The sequence below is a fragment of the Rhineura floridana genome, chromosome 1 (genome assembly GCF_030035675.1).
Source record: "Rhineura floridana isolate rRhiFlo1 chromosome 1, rRhiFlo1.hap2, whole genome shotgun sequence".
NCBI classification, from domain to species: Eukaryota; Metazoa; Chordata; class Lepidosauria; order Squamata; family Rhineuridae; genus Rhineura; species Rhineura floridana.
Window position 1 is genome coordinate 157147002 of NC_084480.1, and position 21663 is coordinate 157168664.

Consider the following 21663-nt stretch of genomic DNA (forward strand, 5'->3'; position numbering starts at 1 on the left):
ATAAAACAGAGTACTAGGAACACCAGTCACTAAAAACTCAGTTCTTAGAAAGTGTGTTTTATTTACAAAATTGAACACAGTTATATGTTTGAACCTTTTCCAGTGAAAGGTTGTAGTAGAAAGAATTAACCAAATGCAGCTGGAGGATGACATCAGGAAGGGACAAATTTATTGCTGAGTTAGTTGCAATAAAGCGCTTGGAAGAGTAAGCCCTATCTCAACTCTGAATAATATAAAACCCAACCTTGGATCCAATTGCTTTCCTAACCTTTTTGGCTTTGGAGGTTGCTCTCTGTGGATGTAGACTAGCAGAATGAGCAACAGTAGGATCTTGCCAAGTGCCCTGGCAAGGCTGTCATTTTGGATATGCATCCACCTCCTTAATCACATGAGCTCCAAGAGCAGAAATTCACTAAGGGGATCATCTTATAATAAAGCATTCAGTATTGCTGAGGAACTAGATTGAAGGCAGGGGAGGGAAGCATGTCATGTGCCCAATTCTCTAAGATGATTTCAGTCAGTCACAAGCCAAAGTCTGTGCTTCAGTGTGTTCTGCCATTGTTCACATCAACACAATGGCATCCCGTTGCTGGCACAAAAACTAAGGGAAAAAAGTTATCCCCAGCAGTTATCAATTAAAACCAATGTTTGCAGGTTTATCACTTGACAATTAAATGGAGGCCTTTTCATATTAGAACTCCTTACATGCTGCCAGGGCTAGATATATTAATACTAGTGGAATGTTTTGGCAGGGACTGAGAAGTACTAAGTCAAATCTGTTTGCTTTTCCTATTAAACATTACACATTTAGCCTCATGTGTTTTTAATTTGCTGTTAAAAAGTCAATACATGTGCAACAATAGTATTATGATTTATGGAACAGATAGAGATGCAAAACTTAATTCTGATTCTTGGTATAGAAGTCCAAAATAAAAGTCCATTAAAAATTTTGTTCATTGTCTTGCAGACTTCAATGAACCAACTCCAGTGACACAATGACAAATGAGACCAGACATGGATTCTCTTACTTTCTACCATGGGGCCCTGAAGTTTTGTGTTTCTATGCTTGGGATGCTTTCATTTCTGCCACTGGGAGTAAATATTTTTGGGAGGGATCATGGATGCTGCTGTTATTATAAATCTAGCTGCCCATCTGCAAGTTGTTGTTTCTGCATCTCAGCAAAACGCACCTAGCCCTTACAATGATAAACAAGCAGATCATTATAAAATGACACAGTTGTTGGATGGTATTCAATTAACTCATCCCATCAGTGGAAGAATTACTAGCATAATGGCACTTACCCCCCCCACCCCCCAAATCTGCTCTGGAGGGTTGAAGGAGCTCCTAGAACAGAATTAAGAGAGAGAAAGGGAGAAATTCCATTGTGGTAGCAGTAATCCTTGCACTGATAGGGCCCTGATGTTAGACACAACCCATTTCTCTCTTAAGTTCTTACCTTAAAAAATGAAATCATGCTGTAAATGCTGACCTGAACTTTACCACGTTGAAAAAAGAAGCCCAACATAATATGTGGCTTAATTGTTCTTGCTTTTTTCAAACTCTTGAACAATGGTCCTGTACTAAACTAATTGAATCTTGAATAATTCAGCATGAATAAGCCCATTCAATGTATGTAAAAATATAGAAGAGCCAAAGATGAATGACAATATTGTCATATTTCCCTGGTCGGAGTGCTTAAGACAGGGGTCACCAGGCTTTTGGACTAGGGGCACAATTTGAATTTTGAGAGACAGCTGAGAGTGCCAATAACAAAATGGCTGTCATGGGGGCATGGTATAGAGAGTACAGTAATTGCTGCTACTTTCTCTTCCCTTTCCCTGCCGTCCAAAACCTCATGTTTAGCATGGTAAAGTCAGCTATATCCTGCTGGTCCTGATGGTTGAGATACAGCTGTGAAAAGGTGTAATAAGCACCTTTTTCCCAATGCCAATCCTAATTCAAAGCCTAGGCTGCCACCCTATACCCACTTACCTGGGAGCAAGCCCCATTAAACACAAAGAGACTAACTTCTGATGTAGACATGTATATCACTGTACTGTAAGTTAGCTATGCGGTGAATTCTTAATGAGTACTACACAGTGGGAGACATGCCTAAGCCTTTTTGCAAACTTTTCTCATTTTGCATTTGCCATTTGCAGAGGGGATTCTTCAACATCTATGCAGATTTATTGTGCAGTAGTATTTGCAAAAAATAACTTCTTGGAAGTACCTGATCTCAGACAAAGTCGCCACAGGAAAAATGCATCCTGGTTGTTAGGTAAAAAGGACAAACTATGGAGATTCTATTACTAGAAAATAAGCTAGAAGCAGGAAAAGTGCACTGAAGGGGAAGAGAAAGCAGAAGCTCTTTAGGACTCCAGGGTACCTGGTATACAAAAAACCTGTGTATCAATTACGGCTCTAATTTCACTCATTGGCTAAGAACATTTACAGGTGGGAGCAGCCAGATTGGCTCATTTCACAGAAATTGTTTAGAATAGTACTTGCACATTTAGCCTGATAACTTTCTTTCTAGGAGGGCTAGAGACGTGCTTAATAATAATGATGATGATGATGATGATGATGATGATGATGATGAAATCTCAGAGTCTGGAGCCTCTACCTAGGGGTGCCAATGGGTGCTGGGTTGGTGACCCCCAGGTTAGGGCTTGAAAAAGTCCTTTGTGGGGGGCCATCTGAATTAGTCAGTAGTCACACAGTACTTGTTGCTCTTGTGTAGTGCTTTTAAAGTGCTCTAGTACAAGAGCTGAAATAGCAATGGGACCATATTCAGAAGATTTCAGTTGCCTGGATTAGTCTTGGAGAAATGTGTACAGGAAAACATTGCCTTCTGATCTGAAAAATTCTAACTTCATTCTGTAAGATTGGGACAAGTTGATAGATTTTTTGCAATAATTACTTTGGTCTTCAGCTGTTTTGGTTTTCCTTTAAAAATGCAAACAAAAAGGCTTCTGAAAGCATGTTTAGCACTGGTTCATTATACATTTACTCGTTTCATAAGCTGTCATTTAAAAGAGGGGAGAGTCTTCCTTTGTCAGAGACAGCTTGTCAGAGGTTGAGGAGATTACAAGAGGCGTTGACCTCTGAGATTGCTGGATCAGGTCATTCAGAGAAATGGGTGAGCTGCCATAAATGATAGGGGGAGTAACTGGGGATAGGATTAAACAACTGTGGACATTCAGAGAGCTGGGGGAACAGGAGGAACAAGTTTCATTGCTTCCTATTTCTTGTACTTCCCCATAATGTCCTTATCGCCACCCACAGAGATATACAAGCTTACCTTTCTTTGGGGGACTTATGCACTACACCATGTCCAAAGCTACTCATTGCATTGTTTTACTGTCTTCTACCAAATGTTTTATTTAGGAGTATTATTGCACTCATTCTCATGCTCTTAGATCAGATTTTCCCCTTAGTTCTGGGATATAAAGATTTCTATCCAACCCTGCAATCCCCTACATGCATACTCAGAAATGAGTCCCATTGAGTTCAATAGGAATCACTCCCAGGGAAGTGTGTATTGGATTGCAGCCTAAAACTCTGGAGAGCCACAATTAGTACACAGTTCTAATGATCTGACTAAAGCAATTTTTTTTGTTTCTAAAATGGATATTCTGTAAGAAATGTTTGCAAAACTTGCATATGCATCAAAATAACCAAACTAGAATTTATGTTTACGCATTATATTCTGTGGGTTTATTTTGCAAATTTTTAAAGCATCCTGCTAGATTATTTCTTGTTGGATCAGTTTTCCATTTTGAAATCCTGGCACTGTCTGTTAAATGGAATATTTGTTGGGTGCCATGTAGGGATGGGCGAGTATTTTTCCTGAAGTTGGAACTGAAACAAGAGTTCCCCACAATCTCTCCAGTCTGATAATGAATGTTAAGGAGCATCCATGGCTTTTTCCAACATGTTGTTGTTGTTTTTTAAACCAGCTTTGAATATAACTGACTGACCATCCTGTCTTCTTTGATTTACTTACTGAAACTGACAAGCTTTCCTTGCAGGGTGGGGGGAGGAGGATGATCAAATATAATTAGGAATGGCGGAGAAGGATGCTGTTTTGGCAGAGAACAATGAGAATGCAGAGGAGGAAAAGGAGAGCAATTCTGATGCTGTTTGGCAAAGGGGGAAATGAGAAAGTAGCCTGATCTTGAGTCGCAGCTCTTTCAACTTGTCTTGAGCCAAAGGGGGCAGGAAATGAGAAAGAGTTGTGCGTTGCTCTTGTAAAGGCTGAATCCTCAGTCATTTCTTTCCCCCTCATCTCTCTGGCTCCATGACGCGTGTGTGTGTTTGTAAAAAATAAGAGCTCAATCAAACTGTGATCATGGTAGCTGCTTTTCTTCCAGCACAGCAGGATTTTACACCCACAGAGAGAGGGGGGGAGGGAGGGAGACACAGAGAGAAAGGGGAAGAGAGGGGCCTGGGCTTTATGGCACTGGGTTGAGTGGGCAAGTAAAGGAAGGATGCATCAATCAGAAGAGAAGGAGGACAAATTGACTAGCCTGGTCTCTGCTTTGCTAACATGAAACTGACCAGGGAGGCAGGCAGGCACATGGGCAGGCAGGTGATCTTTTGTTTTCCCTGATGATACGTTTTGGATAGCAGGAGGAGGCAACGGCAGCAGTGGTGGTGGTGGCAAAAGGGTTGCACCAGAGAGAGCACCACTTTTTTTCCTTTGTCAGAAATAACGATCTATATCAGTATTTCTCAGTAGAAAAAAAAAGGCACAGAAAAGAAATTGAAACAGAAAGGAGGCACCTGTCAGTCCGACAGAATGTAGTCAGGCCAACTGCAACAATTGGATCCCAACCTTAGTGCCATGTGACCAAATTTCTCTGGCCATGCTAAGTAAAATTTGACTGATGGTAGACAAATCACTTGCTGCTTCAAGAAGAGAGACAAAGCTTTTGAAGGATCCATCTATAAATTTCTCTCATATACTAACATTTTTCCTTTTTAATAAATAGGGCCAATGAGTTCATCTGGAACACTGATTTTTTCAACCTAAGACTTTATAAAAAGAAATTTTAATTTGTGCCATGACCACCTATTTAAAAAAATAAGAGCTTCCTTCATGTAATAGAAAATTTCCTCTGCCCATTCCCCACAAGTTAGTGCTTGAAATTCCATCCATTTGACTCACCTAGTTTTGTCTGCCCCAAATTGTCCTTGGTGGATTTTTCAAGATCACTATCACCCTTATACGTAAGTCATCCTAGAGAAAAGAACCTTCAGTGATTATGACTGTGAATATGAGAGGTAGCTTGAAGAGGTAACTTAAGGAATGGGCAGAGGTCTATGTAGCAGGCAGTGAGCCTGGCCGTAAAGCTGCACCTAAGCTTTCCCTGAAAGAGATGCCATGTGAAAGGGGAGAGAGTTCCCCCCTCCTAGTATGAGCACACAGGAAATGTAGGATTCAGGAACAAGTGTTCAGGCAGATAAGATCAGTTAAACAAGGGTCCTTTGCTTATGAAACTATTTAAACATTCCATGAGAAAGAATAAAGTGTTTTTAGTGCTTTTGTTTGCCTCCCTGGGCTCCTGCTGGGAGGAAGGGCGGGATATAAATCAAATAATAAATAAATAAATAAAATGTGCTCATAGAAAGGTCAAATGATACTTTTCACCCAATCACAGGAGGGTGGAAATGGAGTTTCTAATGGATGGAAGTCCATTTTCAGTGATGTGGTGCACTATGCCACTTGCATCCATATTGCAGCAAAACATGCAATTTCTAGAAAAAACTTTGTTTTGGTCATGTGACCAAGCACATGACATTTGTTTTGATAGCTGGTGACATATATAGTAAAATAAACTACCAGTATTATAATGCCATTAAAGAAATCTAGGGTACAACAACATTTGAAATATTGTGTACAGTTGAGGCTGAAGAAACTCCTCTATGAGGAAGTGTACATTTGGGACTTTTCAGTTTTTTTAAAAGGCAAGTAAAGGGAGGATACGATAGAAGTGTCAGAGGTGGTGCACCTCTGAATACCAGTTGCTGAGAATCACTAGCAGAGAGAGTACTATTGTGCTTACAGACTTTCCGTAGGCATTTGGTTGGCCACTGCGAGATTAGGATGCTGGACTCTGATCTTCTTCTTAAGGAATGAAAAAACAAGATGCGGTTGTCTATCTTATTCCTCAACCGGTGGGTTGGAAGATGGCTGCCGGGGTAGGCAGCTTGGTGAAAGAGCTCTGACACGATAAGTATTTTTGTGCTGTTTGTTAGTGTTTTATCTAAAACAAACTAAGCTGTTTTCTGAGAAGAGAAACTTGAAAACTTGAAGACTTGAGAGCGGAACTGATACTCTCCCACTCTGCAGGTCAGTTGCCAGGCATAATTATAGCAAAAGAGAGCTTATCTTCTGGAAGAGCTGCCGATAGCACATTCCTTAGCTCGTTATACTCTTTATTCCGCCCCCTATTCCACCGGAGAAACAGTTGATAAAAGTATAACCTGGTGTTTATATGGTGTTGACAAGGAAAGGACGGAAAACCCTGGGCATTCCATTATGTCCTGAAAGCCTCCCCGTTAGGAAATCTAAGAGAAGGAAGAAAGATTTGTCATCCACTCCTTCTTCTCAGACGTCAACCGATATGGCAAATAAGGCTTGTAAAACTCAAACGAAAATCACCTCTTTCTTCCTTACTAAATCTCAACATCAGGGGGGGGTGTAAATTACCACAAGAATCCTCTATTCTGGATTGGTCTATAAACACCAAGAGCTTCTTCCAAGATACGAAGTCGGAGCATGTTGCTTTAAGCTTAGCTGAGGAAATAGAAATGGCCGAAAGACAACTGGCAATTGATGTAATGACTCCTCCAGACAAAAGAGGAAAGGAACCTTCAACAAATGACAAACTACAATCTGAAAAAAGCCCCCTAGCAGATAAGGGTGATACATTACTGACAAGCCTGGCAGAACAGCCTGATATGCTACCAGAGGCTGCTTTAAAGGGGCATTCAACAGTTAAAGAAGGAAATAACGCTTATAATTCGGAGCCGGATTTCTACCTTAGCCAAGATTCTTCCTTGAAAGGGTGGCTTTTCATATTTGTGACAGAATTAGAAAATGTCAAGACTTTTCTAAGCGAATGTAACAAATTATTAACGATTTTAGTGGAATTACAACAAAAAACACTATCTATCCCTACCTTGTTAAAGGAAAATAACCAATCCCCTAAAGACACTACATCTATCATCATACCGGAGATTTCTCCCAGAAAGGAACAAACAAAGACGAAAATGAATAATCCCAAGTGCAGATCTAGACGGAGCATTGCAAAAGTTAAAAAAAGCAAAAATATAAAATCTCAAAAGTGTCCTAAAGGAAATAAAATGAATTTCAAGAGACTTTTTGAACTCCTAGGCAAAAAACAACCTGATCATGGAAAGAAGAAAATCACTCCTCACAAAGAAAAACCTAATAAAAATAATAAAGCTAATCAACGTGATGATGAAACATCCAATAACTCATCCCTGATCCTTTTTTCTGCAAGTAACCATTCCGTCAACCTTAGGGAGATTGAGTATATTCCTCAACAAGACCCGTGGCATGATGCCCTCGAAAAAGAGAAAGAGCAAGTGGAAACAAAGCAGGATTATAAAACAAAGAAATCTCCTGCTCAGTGGAATTTGGTTCTAAACGTCTGTAAATTGGCATTTCTGAACTACCCCAAACCCAGAGGCCTTATTCCCCTTGACAAAAGGAAACGACATCTAAACAAAATACTACAAAATGCCCTATTAATGCCATTAAAACCCTACCAAATAAAACAGGTGGAGTACCTATATTACAATGGACATTTATTTATTTATTTATTTTATTCAGCTTATATCCCGCCCGACTAGCAAACAGCTCTCTGGGCGGCAAACATAGAAACATATACAATAATAAAATTACAAGATCAATATAACAAATATAAAAGTACATCATCTAAAATACCAATTACAACATTTACATAAATAACTTAGATTAAAATGCCTCAGAGAAGAGAAAGGTTTTAACCTGGCGCCGAAAAGATAATAGTGTCGGCGCCAGGCGTACCTCCTCGGGGAGACTATTCTACAATTCGGGGGCCACCACTGAGAAGGCCCTAGATCTTGTTACTACTCTCCGGGCCTCCCTATGGGTCGGGACCCGGAGGAGGGCCTTCGTAGTAGACCGTAGTGTACGAGCCGGTTCATAACGGGAGAGGCGTTCCTGCAGGTATCGTGGTCCCACGCCGTATAAGGCTTTATAGGTTAATACCAACACTTTGAATCTGGCCCGGTAGCATATTGGAAGCCAGTGCAGGCGAGCCACAACAGGTGTTATATGCTCAGACCACTTAGTTCTTGTTAGCAGTCTGGCCGCCGTATTTTGCACTAGCTGTAGCTTCCGAACCGTCTTCAGAGGTAGCCCTACGTACAGCGCATTGCAGTAGTCCAAACGTGAGGTTACCAGAGCATGAACCACTGATGTAAGGTCCTCCTTACTCAGATAGGGACGTAGCTGGGCTACCAACCGAAGTTGGTAAAACGCATTCCGTGCCACCAAGGCTACATGGGCCTCGAGTGATAGGGAAGAGTCTAAAACGACTCCCAAACTACGAACCTGATCCTTTAGGGGGAGTGTAACCCCGTCCAGGACAGGGTATGTATCCACCATCTGACCAGAGAAACCATCCACCAGCAGCATCTCAGTCTTATCCGGATTGAGTCTCAGTTTGTTAGTTCTCATCCAGTCCATTGTCGCGTCCAGGCAACGGTTCAGCACATCGACCGCCTCACCTGAAGAAGATGAAAAGGAGAAGTAGAGCTGCGTGTCATCAGCGTACTGATGACAACGCACTCCAAAACTCCGGATGACTGCACCCAACGGCTTCATATAGATATTAAAGAGCATGGGAGACAAGACCGAACCCTGCGGGACCCCATATTGGAGAACCCACGGTGTCGAGCAATGTTCCCCAAGTATTATCTTCTGGAGACGGCCTGCCAAGTAGGAGCAGAACCACTGCCAAGCAGTGCCTCCAACACCCAACTCCGCAAGTCTCTCCAGAAGGATACCATGGTCGATGGTATCAAAAGCCGCTGAGAGATCAAGGAGAATCAACAGAGTTACACTCCCTCTGTCTCTCTCCCGATATATCACACAGGGCGACCAAGGCCATCTCAGTGCCAAAACCCGGTCTGAAACCCGACTGAAATGGATCTAGATAATCGGTTTCATCCAATAGCGCCTGGAGCTGGTCAGCAACCACTAGTTCCAAGATCTTGCCCAAGAATGGAACATTTGCCACTGGTCTATAGTTGTTAAAGTCCTCTGGGTCCAAGGAAGATTTTTTCAGGAGTGGTCTCACCGCCACTTCTTTCAGACAGCCAGGGACCACTCCCTCTCGTAAAGAGGCATTTATCACTTCCTTGGCCCAGCCAGCTGTTCCATCCTTGATAGTTTTTATAAGCCAAGAGGGGCAAGGATCAAGTACCGAAGTGGTTGCACGTACCTGTCCAAGCACCTTGTCCACGTCCTCGAACTGAACCGACTGAAACTCATCCAACAAAACATGACTAGACTGTGTTCCAGACACCTCATTAGGACTAATTGTCATAAAATGGGAATCTAGGTCCCGACAAATGCATAAGATCTTATGCTGGAAGTGCTTAGCAAACTCATTATAGCGGGCTACTGATGTATCTACCATGTCCTGTGGGCCAGGGTGGAGTAGCCCTCGGACAACTCTAAAAAGCTCCGCTGGGCGGGAGAGAGATGACTTAATAGTGGCGGCGAAATGTTGTTTCTTCGCCGCCCTCACTGTACCTACATACCGCTTGGTAGAAGCACAAACCAGCACATAATTGCATTCATCGGGAGTTCGTCTCCAACTCCGCTCAAGCCGTCTCCTATCTTGCTTCATCGCTCTTAGCTCCGGAGTATACCAAGGAGCTGTATGAGCTCTACAAAGGAGAGGGCGTGCAGGAGCGATCGTGTCCACTGCCCAGGTCATCTCTGCATTCCACAGATTAGCCAGGGCTTCGACAGGAGCGCCAGTCCTATCAGCCGGAAAATCCCCCAGAGCCCTTTGAAAAGCATCAGGATTCATTAGTCTCCAGGGGTGGACCATTTTAATAGGTCCCCCACCCTTGCAGAGGGAAAAGGCCACTGAAAGTCTAAACTTCAGCAAGCAGTGATCTGACCATGACAAAGGGAGAGATGTAAGACTCCCCACATCCAGATTACTATCCCCATGTCCAGTAGTAAAAACAAAGTCGAGAGTATGCCCCGATGTATGTGTTGGGCCACTAACACGTTGAGACAGCCCCATGGTTGTCATGGCGTCCATGAAGTCCTGAGCCGCCCCAGACAAAGAAGCCTCGGCATGGATGTTGACATCCCCCAGTACTAATAGTCTGGGGGATCTCAACAATACCTCCGAGACCATTTCCGTCAGCTCAGTTAGGGAAGCCATTGGGCAGCAAGGTGGGCGGTACACCAAAAGAATTCCCAGTCTGTCCCTCTGGCCCAACACAAGGTGCAAACACTCCAGACCCGTAACTGCATGGACATGGTGCTTGGTGAGTGAGATGGAACTCTTATAGACCACAGCAAACCCACCTCCCCGACCCTCAGATCTCCCATGATGCTGAACCAAATACCCCGGTGGGCAGAGCTGGGACAGACTAACTCCACCCTGCTCGCTTACCCAGGTCTCGGTTATGCATGCCAGATCGGCTGCCTCATCCATAATCAAATCATGGATGAGGGAGGTTTTATTTTGTACCGATCTGGCATTAAGAAGCAGCAATAAGGCACATTAAGAAGCAGGACATAAGGCACGAGCCTTGATTTTATTCAACTCGCGTAACACGGCAGAGTATATTCGTTGTAACAAGACTGAATTGGCCAAACAGGGTATAACTGTCACTAGAACTTTCGAAAACCAGGCACCCCAACTGAAGACTATGAAAGTCACTCATTTCAAACAACAACGGCCTGAGAAATGGATTGACAGTCCATTGATCAATTTAGATTCATCAGAGTCATTTAAAACTGACCCCCGAAAGTTTTCATCTACACCCCCACTGCATACTTTTCAGCAGAAAAAAAAACCATATTGAAGCTCTTTCCTATTTTAATCCTAATCTAAGCATACACATGGAAACTGAGAAAATAGAAAAATCCTTAAAAAATGACATCTCAGTTCATAAAGAAAGCTTTGCCAAACAACTTCTAAGCAGTGAGCCACTATTTACGAATGGCCTTTTAGATGAAATAGAAGAGGAAAAATCGCTGTTACTCTCTTTTAGTCACTTACCTCACGCACAAAGAGCAGAGATTTTGAAGAGATTTGAAGTCCTTGCTGCTCGTCTGGCCATATTGCACCTGCAGGAGCCTGTGAAGACGCCTTCCAACACAATGGAACGTGAAAACGCCAAACCTGCTAATAAAATAATACAAAATCATGGGCGAGACCTTGAGATAACACGACCATCTTCACCAGTCTCACAACAAACATCCCTACAACAACGACAATCTACATCTTGGATTATGTTAAAAGAAAAAGGAAAAGTTTTAAACAAAGACACATTAGGTTTAGATTTAAAAATGGATATACCACCTGACAAAAAGCATAGCATCGCAATTGACCCAGATATAGTGGTAAATAATGCGAGAGACTCACAATTGCCCGAGTCGAATAACCATAATTTTAAATTTCTGCAAAAAAAGAGACCAGTGAATTCTTCCTATGGCGAACTCTACTATGACTTCTCTACACACAGAACATCTTCTTTTAATTGGCTGGCATCACGATACTTGGAACCTCATGAATTGGACCCAACTTTGAATAAACATTTATCGACTGACTCTTCACCAAAGTTAAGTCAAAACGTAATGCTGAAGAATTGTTGCGTGGTTTCTCCCTCTTTAATAGAGGGTATCCAAGAGTTAAATTGACAGAATGATACTCGACCTTACTATTTAAAGATACTTTCTTGGAACATCGCGGGGTGGAAATCAAAACTTAAAATTCCAGGATTTCAGGATTACCTAAACAAATTTGACGTAATTCTTCTACAGGAAACCTGGAGCGAAGAAATGATCCACATTAATGGTTTTTCCACTTTTGTCACCCCGGCTTTACCTAAGGTCAGAAAAGGGAGGGCTAGGCAAGGTCTGTGTACCATGGTTTCAACCAAATTGGAAGTAAAAATCACAGAAACTTAACAATTTAGGCATCATATAATCTGGATTTATGGTAGTTGTACTACACTTAGAATTTAAATTGTCAGTAGTGCCAATCTTAATGTTTAATGTTTATTTTTCCCCTTCTTTGAACAGAGAGGATAGTATTTTAAGTTGGCTAAATTTTGAGTCGATTTATGAATTTTCCACTCAAAGTTTCCCACAAGCGTATCCAATACTTGCGGGGGATTTTAACGTGAGAACAGCCTCCAACTCAATTAATACTTTGCAATTTGGCCCACTTACAAACGTTGACAGGAAATATATTATACATAATGTTAGGCATTCGAAAGACAAAATAATGAATCAAGCTGGAATTGTCCTTCTTCAATTCCTTGCAAATCATCAATTAAATATTATAAATGGCTCACATGGAGATGATTGGGGAGAATATACTTTCCACTCCTCCCTTGGATCAAGTGTAGTGGACTATATAATCATTCCCCATAATAAGGACTGTTATGAGCATAAATTTAAGGTTGCTGACCGAATGGATAGTGATCATTTACCCCTTGAATTTTATTTTGATATAGGAGGGAATGTCCATTTATCAATTCAACCAGAGTTATACGAAAATCCTTCAGCGCCGGCTTTATACAAAAGGGCTAATTGGTCTTCTCAGTTATTTCAAAAATTTCAACTCCTCCTAAAATCTCCACAGATTATCAACCTGACTTCTCTGCTCGATTCCTTAGGATTCTCCCCAGAAGGCTTAATTATTTATGAGCAATTAGTTAGTCTGATAATATTAGAGTTATACGCGCATAGCCCACCTAGACCTTCTTCTCATTGGACTCCAAAGAATAATTGGTTTGATAAGGAATGTATATCGCAAAAAAGCTTAGACTAGTCTACCGTAATTATAGATGGAATAATGAAAGAACCTTACCATCTCATTTTTATAAATTACGAAAAGAGTATAAGAAACTTATAAATAAAAAAAAGCAGGAAGAAATAAGAAAATCTTGGCAAATGCTCGAAGTAGCACTTGTTACTCGCAATTCTAAATTATTCTGGCAGATTGTTTCTGGCAATTTTTCCAACAAAGCTGCTAGTAATACCAACTCTATTACTGCAGAAATATGGGAATCACACTACAGCAAGCTGTTTAACACTTCTGAAATGAAAAATACTCCACCTATTTTAATAGACCCTAGTGAAACACCAGATTGGGTCTTAGTTGATTCTGAAACGATTGTAGAAATAGTTGCGAAACTAAAAAATGGTAAAGCTGCTGGGCCAGACAGGATTGCCCCGGATCTACTCAAAAGCGGCATCACCTGGTGGGCAAGAGTAGGCTTGCTACTCTTTTCACTATAATTAACAGAACCGGAAGAATTCCCACCTTTTGGCTAAAGGCCTACGTAATCCCAATATATAAGAAAGGACCTAGAGACGATCCAAACAACTATCGACCCATTAGCCTATTGTCTGTGGTGGGAAAGGTATATGCCACCTATCTGAGCACAATCTTGAAAACTTGGGACAAATCTAACAATATTATAAATCAAGCACAGATAGGTTTTATATCAGGTCAGTCTGCGGTGGATCATTGTCTATTGCTGTCTCAACTAGTTGCCAAGTACATCAAACCAAACCGAGGCAAATTGTATGTCGCGTTCATAGATCTAAAAGCAGCGTTCGACTCGATTTCTCGCGAACGTCTGTGGAAGAAATTAGAATCATATCATATTGAAAAGAGATTACTTCAATTGATAGTAAAATTATATCAAAATACCACAATTCAGATTCGATGCTCCCATTTGGGACATCTCACTAGTGAAATTCCATCTACTCAGGGAGTGCGACAATAGCCCCTATGCTGTTTAACCTATATTTGGCAGACCTTCCCAACATTCTGGAAGATATTCAATTCCACGCCCCCAAAATAGGCACAGTAAAGGCCCCAATTTTATTATATGCTGATGACACAGTGCTAATATCTCAAACTCGCCTAGGACTTAACAGATTACTTGAGAGATTTAAAAACTATTGTGATGAAAATTCTCTAGAAATAAATTATGCTAAGACCAAGGTTATGATATTTTCAAGAAGGAAACTTAGACATAAATGGAAGATGGGTCAAATAAAAATCGAACAGGTAATTTCATATAATTATTTGGGAATTTGGTTCCAGGAGTCGGGTCTTTGGAACACGCATATACTTAATTTAAAAGCCAAGGCAAATAAAAAAATAGGTGCTATAGTTCATTTCTATTTCACCAATGGAGGAAATTATATCCCGGCAGCTATAAGGCTTATTAAATTTAAAATTATTCCAATGCTAGCTTATGGGGCTCCTGTCTGGTTCCCATACTATAAAGGGAAACTGGATGGAATAATACATTCCGCTCTGAGATCTTTATTTGGAGTCCCTGGCTGTGTAGCAGGAGCGTCTTTATTGTTAGACGCCGGGCTGAACTCCTTGTCTTGTATATTATGGACTCATACTATCTATTTCTGGATCCGATGTTATAAAGTACTATCTCCTGATTCCTACCTGTCTTGCCTTTTAAAAGACCCTTTATCAAAAGAAACTTGGTCAGGGAAGGTAATGGAAAAGTTATCTCAGATGGGCCTCCACCCCTCCGAACTTTTGGCAATGGATTTCAATAAGGCCAGGGCGGCGGTTAAACTTAGACTTACCGATATTGATAACCAGACTCTACTCAGTTCGTCAAAAGGCCCTTGTTGTCCGAAGGCTATGGGTATTAATATTGTTCCTAATGCAGAAGGGATGAAATACCAATTTTGGTTAACGGTCCCTAAATATAGAAGGGCTTTCACGTTAGCCCGTTTCAACGTTTTACCATCTAATTACTTAACTGGTAGATTTAAAAAAATTCCAAGTATGAATAGGTATTGTTTTTGTAGTGACTCAGAAATTGAGTCAATTTATCATGTATTATTTTCCTGTAAATTTTATAACAAAATTAGAAAAGATCTTCTCTGTCCAATTCTGTCAAAATTTCCTGGATCAAATGACACTTTATTAATAATCCTTTTACAGGGTTATAATGAAAACATCACCCTAACTGTGGCCAAATTTATAAATCTGGCCATTCAGCAAAGAAAGAAATTAGGATGTTTTAATATTAAGAATCAAATTTGAACTTGGCCCTGTAACTCTATTTGATAAACAATTCAATTTTACCTAATTTATCTATGACGCATAGATATTCTGAAGTTGGGCCTATAGCGACATATAGATGAATCAGTTCTGATTGTATTCTTATACACTATATACAAGTTTAATATCTCTTGTTATATTGTATTTTTAGATTTTAATATTTTAGATTTTATTTTGTATTCATGTATATTTGTTATTCTTTGGATAATGGTCTGTTGACTTCTGAATAAACAATCAATCAATCAATTATTCCTCAACCCCCGCAGGCTATCCACTACCCTGTTCCCAATTGGCCTGGACACTGCTCTAAAGGGCAGCAAGCCATCTCCACTTTTCCAACTGCCATTTGAAGTGTGGCTGGTATAATTGGCAGGGGAGAAATCCCAATAATAATGGCGGGGAGGAGCCAGAGGAACATATTATACATGGGGTGGGAGTTAATAAGGGGGCTAAAAAGAGGTAGGTTGCCTGACTTTTGTATTGACTAACAGTATTAGCAGGATTCTGTGTAATGGGAGCATTTACTATGTTAGCTGGAGAAGTGATTTATCACAAATCATGTCTTTATGTCATGACCCAGGTTGGGAGGGGAGGCATTGATGAGGGCAACACCGACATTGAGGACTGGGGCGATGAGCTGGGGGAAGAGACTAGCAGCGAGGAGAATACACAGCGTGCCCAGACTCCTATCACCGACAGTTCAACTCCCCAAATCCTGCCCCCCTGCTGGTGCGCAACGTGAACTGTCAGAGACTGCCCTGTTAGAGACTGCCCCATGAGACATGCCCCCTGACCAGCACTGCCTTGTCAACCTGACGTTCCCCAGCTGAGCTCCCTGCAGCTTCCCATGCTCGAGCAGGCAGGCAGTCCCCACCAGTCGGAGGGGGAAGCTGAGATCCAACCCCCGTCGCCCCATGCTCAGAGGCATCAGAGGTGGGAAATTCAACAGATGGAGTTGAGGAGGAGCCTTCGTTTCCATGCAAAAGCCAAGCCTACTTAAGTTGACTCAGGGGAGGGGCAGTTGCTGAGAGCTGCGAAGACATGCTTAGTCAGTGTTAGTCAGGGCAAAAGTTCCTAGAGAGCTTAGAAAGGTTAATGAGCCACAAACCTTTTGATGTCTCTATAACTTTAATAAAAAGAGGGGGGAAATCACAGATGCACCTGAGACTGGGTCCTTTGAATTTGGGCAGGACACTTTGACCAACAAATATAATACCAAAACTTGGATTTGTTATGGTTTTCAATTTCTTTTGTATGCCACTTTATGAACCAATGCTGAAAAGCAATGCACAAGTTTGATAAAGAAATGATTAATGAACTAACTAAGCCAATGTCAGAAGCAGAATGTCAAGACCTGAGTCTATTCTTTCTCTTCTGTGCAGACTGCAATGAGCACTCATGGACCACATAGAACGAACAGGGCTCACACCTACCCAATGCCTTCATTTTTATGGTATGAGGTGAGGGTAGCACCATGGACATCCTTCCCCTGTTCTGTACTAAAAAAATATGGCTATATGCAAATCTTCCTTATCCCTTCTTCTGTGATTATTCGCAGCTGGTGTGCCGATCAGTAAATTCAGCTTCAACTCTTCTTTGCATATGAAACAACTATGAAGAAATCCTAAGAAGAGCATCACAGAATGAAACACAACACTTTAGTCTGTTGGGAGCCTACCATGTATGTAGCTGCCAAGTTTCACAGCTGACTCAGTTCAAATGAAATTGGATCTACCCTGATTTTTTCTTATCCCTCTTCCCCACAGCATATCTTTCCAAACCAGAAGCCTATATTATCTTTGTATATTAGGCTACTTTTTCTTGTTGAGATTAATTTTCAAATCTCTACCTCATGTGATCTATGCATCACATAGGAATTTGCCTGGAACATCAACTCCAGTCCTGAAAAGATTCACGAGCAGGGATTAAACTTTTTTGGACTGAAAGCTTCATTACCTCTTGACCAGCCTTCAGAGGGCTGCAAGCCAGAGGTGGGTATGCCTAAAATAAAGTGGGCGTGACCAAAGTGGCCTTGGCCAGGAACACTTTTGCACCAACACATGCAGACCATGCATGCACACACACTCCTGCAGCACACACTTAACACACAATCTGCTCTCCTCTTCTGCCTCCCACTCTTCACTTTCTCCCCATTCTCCTACAGTTCCTTGCTCCCCTTGCCTGCCACCCACTCCCGATCATTGCCTTATTAGTCCAGAGTCTGAGTCACAGAAGCATAAATTAGTAGAGTTGGAAGGGCCCTATAAGGCCATTGAGTCCAACCGTCTACTGTCAGTTTTCAGAAGACTTCCCCCTCCCTGTCTGGAACTCTCCAGCACACCCACTCCCACCCCTGCCAGTGAAAAGAAAACCAACAGAAACTCCCCCCCATCTTGCTGAGGCACAGAATAAGTAAGCTGAGGCAGGGGGTGAAGGCAGAGAATCACTGCCAGAGTAAAGGAGGGGACAGGACTGCTGGAGAAAGGAAGCAACAGCAGAAAAATCAAACTAGACTATGCAGAGGAGGATTGCGGCGGCAGGGGGGGAAGACTCATCAGCACAGCACTGTTGATGTTGGCTGGGAACTCCTGATGGCGGCCAGAATACAGGTAGACACAATTTAAAGCAGTGTATGGCCACACCATTCATTTGTTTCACACTCTCACATGTAGCAGCAAGATGGGAAAAACATCTGGAACAGATCGGGGCATTTTTAACAGTGCAGATCGATGGAACAGGTGGGGGACAATGATGGGCACTGAGCATGGCATGTTGGGAAAGGGTCAGATGGTGGGCCAGATTGGGACTGCAGCCTGGAGGTTCCCCACCACTGCTTAAAAGGAGCAATATTCCTTTAGAATATCCTTAAGATTGTCAAAGTACTTTTGTGGGGGAGGATTAAGTGGTACATCTCAGATGAGTGAGGTTCAAAGTGCCCTTTACCTGGTTGCCTGGTATACAAAACAGTATTGACCTCAGGGTGGCAAAATTGCAGAGGACAATGGAAGCCAGGATTCCAGGGCAGATGCAGTTAGTGAGTGTTAGGGGCCCTTGGAGAAAGTCAGGATGCCAAGTTAGATAAAAGTGGAAAAATACTAATTTTTTTGCCAGAGGCCTAAAACTGTGCCTAAGCTCTTACTTTGTCACAGCTAATATTAGCAGGGCCAACCCCAGGCATGCCGGGGGCCTTGGGCACCAGCCTGCCCTGGGCCCTGGCACCCGCACGCACTTCCCACCTACCTACCTACCTACCAGGTGGGTGGAGGAACAGGAGGTTGGGCGGGTGAGTAAGCAGGTAGGGGGTGGGGCAGTGGGTGAGCAAGTGGGGGGCAGGGGGAGCAAGTGGGGAGGAATGGGGGAGGGTGAGTGAGCGGGGGAGAGGGTGTGTAATGGAGCCAGTGGGGACAGAGGGCAAGTGAGTAAGGAAGCGAGTGGGCTGGCGAGGGGAAGGGGGGGCAAGCCAGCCAGCATGGGTGGGCCAGTGAGCGGGTGGGCAGCTACCTCCCTGTGATCCGTAGCAGAGAGCCTGCCATGGAAGGGGAGCACTACTCCCTCACCGTAACAAGGGGCCCTTCAGGGGGCCCTGTGGGTCGCAGGACCCTCGGCCAGGGCCCCACCTGGCTGCCCTTTGGATCCGGCCCTGACTATTAGCAGGGGACAGGTTTACAACAGTATCTTAACTGGGATCAGGGCTGATTTGTATAGGGAAGGCAGTGGAAGCAAATAGCCAGTGTAGGGGAACTCATTGGAAGGTAGGTGGAATAAAGCAATGTGCACGATGGGTGGCCAAGGCTGCAGAGCAGAGGAGTCACATTATGCATGATGGACAGGGATACACGTAGAAATGTTGTGGTCTTAGAAAGGTAATTGTGGTAGAAATTAGGCAATTACGGGTCCAAGCTTAGAGGCTCACACAATAGTCCAAAGAGTGAAAGAACTAAGTTTATTCAGCAATGCATTGCAGGACAGAAAAATAGGCAATTCTGTATCACAGCACAGTTTGCGGAGACAATTATACCTTTAACATGTCACACTGAACAATACTCTTGGCCTATCACATCCTTCCATCTCAATACTGCAGCATTTTTCACCCAATCAGTACTTCATCTCTATTTCCACTCCTCTACATTGCATTAACCAATCATAACTCTTCCACATTCCATTACAATGGAATCATAATGTGTTTACACCATCTACACATGACTATTACAGTCTGGTCAGAACTGGTCCAAGCCAGCTTCATAACTGCTAACTTCTACAGTCCATGACCCTGAGCTCATGACAGTCATCTGACAGACATAACAGGAGAAAAGAACACAGTGACCTTTTCTACCCCATTCCCTCCTTTTGTGGCTCTCTGGCCACACTCATATCAATTTGCATAATTTCCATAATTCCTGCTTCATGTTCTCTTTTCCTTTCTGAAAATTTCACAAACATTAACTCTACATCTCTTTCACTTAGAGCTGAGGAGGCTTTCTTCACACACCTCTTAACACAGCATAAAATCAGTTGCAAGGTTACATGTAGGAGTGCCAGTAAGCATAGCCCTATAATAAGATATTTCAGCAAACTCTTCCCCAGATCCCCCAACCATCCACCAGGATTGGGCAGCTATCCCCACCAATCAAAATCACTACTCCGGTCTACGTAGGCTACCTGGGATATTTTGTTAGCATGTTGCATTATGGAATCAGCCAGGGTCCCTTTCTCCCCTTCTGAGCTGTTTATGTATGTGCAACATTCGTTTCCAATAACTGTGTAAGCACCCCCCTCCTTCGCCAATATATAGTCCAATGCCATATGATTCTGGAGGACCATTTTCTGCATCTGGTTCTGAGTTGTAGATAGGGTCCTTAGCACCTCAGAAGTTTCCTGAAACTTCCTTGGTTTCATTTGCTAGGATTTTGACTACAGACTGGAGCCTCAGCACTCCAGACCCCAGGCAAGCAGTGCTGGCCATTGGCAGAAAAGAACAACCTACTAGGATACCTACAGTTAAAGGTACCCTATTTTCTACGTCCCACTGGGCCGAAAAATGGGCTGGTGAGGCTCTAATGTTCCTAATTCTTCCAGTTGGGAGCACTTGAGTAACTCTAATGGCTGGAATGAGCCAAGCAATATAACAGGAGCCTATCCAATTGGCAGGCAGAACTTTGTTGGCCCGATCCCCACAGATCCAATATTGTCCAACCAGAGCCTCCCATGACCCCTCATAAGGGACAATAGGAGTGTTCTCATCAGAAATAGGTATTATTTTCTGGAACTTTCGATAGTATGGGCCAAGCATCCCTTCCAACCAAGGGGCATTCTTGTTTTGGATATTGTCTACATGGTGAGGATTTTTTGTTCCATTTTGGAAACATGGTCCCCATGTTTTGAGTCCACTTGCAATCCCACAAATTCCCCTTATAACTTTTCCAAGGGAAGCAAGTAAGCACCCCTGGGATGGAAAAGTTCCTGGGGGTAAAAAAGTTGTGATCACTTATACAATAAATTAGAGTACTAGTATGTTTATTTTGCCAGTCCCCTCGGGCAGTATTTGCTAAATCCAACCACCGTACCATTGGCCCCTCTTGTTCAGTTTCCCAAGAAACAAAATTGTCCCAGTTTAGGCAGTACATGCCATACTCCATCCCTTTGGGTCATAGGAATGTCTTCCCAGGTGTCGTTTGGGCCTGAGTTAAAGATGAGGGCTGAATAAGTAAGACTGGCAAGGGTTAAAGGGATTAGTACCAGTGGAACTCCCCCATGGACAGGGAGTAAAGAACACAACCAGCAGTCATTTACACTATAGACAGTAGCAATTCGCTTTGTCAGCTGAACAGATTGCTGTTATGATAGTCAGGTAAGACACATCAGGAAAAAACCCTTTCCCCCCATCTTCCCAGTATTCTTTGGCTTGCATCTGCAGGCACTCTTCAAGATTTCGTGTTTAATCTTCTCTCCGAGCTATTAGAAAAATTACAACAGTAAAAGTAATGAGGAAGGATCCAATGATGATGTTATGGTAAAGATACGTCTCAGAAAGTTCTTTCCTTTCCCACTGAACCCTGTTGAAATTTACAGGACTGAAGCATAAACAGGAAAGGAAGATCAATATTGGGCATGAGTGCAGTTCTGACTAAGGTTTAAGATACTGTACCAGTAAATAAACAAAGACAACAATAGCCAACAAAACACATATCAACAGCAAGCATCCTAATCCTCTATAAAAAATACTTTCATCAGTGTGGGAGTCCCAATATTCAGAGTCCTGAATACCAAAAGGGT